Source organism: Elephantulus edwardii, unplaced genomic scaffold, assembly GCF_000299155.1.
Source record: "Elephantulus edwardii isolate Elephantulus edwardi_28Jun2011 unplaced genomic scaffold, EleEdw1.0 scaffold00013, whole genome shotgun sequence".
In the NCBI taxonomy this organism is placed as follows: Eukaryota; Metazoa; Chordata; class Mammalia; order Macroscelidea; family Macroscelididae; genus Elephantulus; species Elephantulus edwardii.
This window is the reverse complement of record NW_006399763.1, coordinates 6,299,785-6,301,852: the sequence shown is the minus strand read 5'-3', so window position 1 is coordinate 6,301,852 and position 2,068 is coordinate 6,299,785.

The window sequence follows — 2,068 nt, the reverse complement described above, 5'->3', positions numbered from 1 at the left end:
TGACACCATTGCTCTTCAGTACTGGAGAGGTCCCTAACAGCAGACTTTCCCATCGCAATGCATTTGGTTTTTTTTCGTTTCCTGGCTGCTGGTGTCAAGAGTGTTGACTGTGGAGCCAAGGAAACTAAAGCTGTTAACAATCTCAATCTCTTCTAGAATCCTAGCCAATAGAATGCAATAATACATCTAATAATAATTATTATTATTATTAATGATGCTGTGTACGGAGGAGTTGTATTGTATGGTGGCGGTCTCTGGAGAAAGGCGACTCTGCCTCCAGAAGCCAGGGAAGCCACGCTTGGCCTTGGGTTGAAGGCAGCAGCGGCTTCAAGCCCAAAAGGAGAAGAGGAGGAGGGAGGAGACGGCCATAATAGCTTGCCTCCGGAAACCCTATGAACCCGGAGAGAGGATGAAAGGCACCCAAGCGTCGAAACTCTCTTTCATAGGGTTGCTGTAAGTCGCCTGTGACGACGGCACTTAACAACAATAACATCAACAGAGAGAGAAAGGGAGAGGGAGAGAGATCAGCTGACCCAGTGAAGAGAAAACTATGTGACCAAGCAAAGGTGGGTGACTTTTAGTTTGTGGCCCTCCAGCCAGTCTTTCATCATTTTTGTTCAGACATTCCTCTAGGTCATATAGCCCTGGTGTACAAGTTGCTGTCCCGCGGTCACTTGTGGGTGCTGTGAGGCTGAACACTGTGACACGGATGTGTCAAATGCCTTAATGGTTGGCTACCCAATGTGGACTGAGAGTGGGGTGGAGCTTCCTGATTACACAAGCGTGGAAGGAGGAGTGGCATCCACTTCCATAATAGCTTGCCTCCGGAAACCCTATGAACCTGGAGAGAGGATGAAAGGCACCCAAGTGTCAAGGACTCTCCTTCATAGGGTCACTATGAGACGCATGTGATGGGACGGCACTTAACAACAACAACAAAAATAATAATTCACCGTGACCAAGTGGGATTCATAACAGGTATGCAAGAATGTTTCAACCTAAGAAAAACAATGAATGTTATTCATCACATTAACAAAGCAAAAAACAAGAACCACATGATTCTATCAATTGATGCAGAAAAGGCCTTTGACAAATTCAACACCCTTTCCTGATTAAAACACTCAAAAAAATAGGATTAGAGGGGAATTTCTTCAACATAGTAAAAAGTATACTTGCAAACCCAACAGCCAACATTGTTCTCAAAGGAGAGAGCTTAAAGCCATTCCCCTTGAAAAAAGAAACTAGGCAGGGATGCCCACTATCACCTCTCCTATTCAATAATGTATTGGAAGTCTTAGCAATAAGGCAAGAGAAGGAAATAAGAGGTATCCAAATTGGCAAAGAGGAGGTAAAATTCTCTTTCTATGCAGATGATATGATAGTATACTTAGAAAACCCTAAAGATTCAGCAAGAAAACTACTGGACATAGTTGACCAATATAGCAATATGGCAGGATACAAGATCAACATACAAAAATCAATTGGATTTCTCTACAGTGACAAAGAGAATACCGAACTGGAGCTGAGAAAAACAATACCCTTCACAATAGCTAATCATAAGATTAAATACTTAGGAGTAAACCCAACCAGAAACACAAAGGATCTATTCAAAGAAAATTACAAAACATTATTACAAGAAACAGATACCTGGAGAGGTGGAAGAATATCCCTTGCTCATGGATAAGAAGACTCAATATAGTGAAAACGATAATGCTACCAAAGGCAATTTACACATTCAATGTATTTCCAATACAAATACCAATTCTATTCTTCAATGAGATGGAAAAGATTGTCTTTTGGAATTTGGAATTTCATTTGGAATGGAAAGAGGGCCAGAATAAGCAAAGCACTCCTTAAAAAGAGAAAAAGAGTATCAGGCATCTTACTTCCTGATCTCAAATCCTACTACACTGCTATGCTGGTCAAGACAGCATGGTGCTGTGGCAGACACATAGATCAATGGAATAGAATTGAGAATCCAGAAATCAGCCCATCTAACTATGGACAACTGATTTTTGACAAGGAGATAAAATCAATTAAGTGGGGAGATTCCAGGCTTTTTAATAAA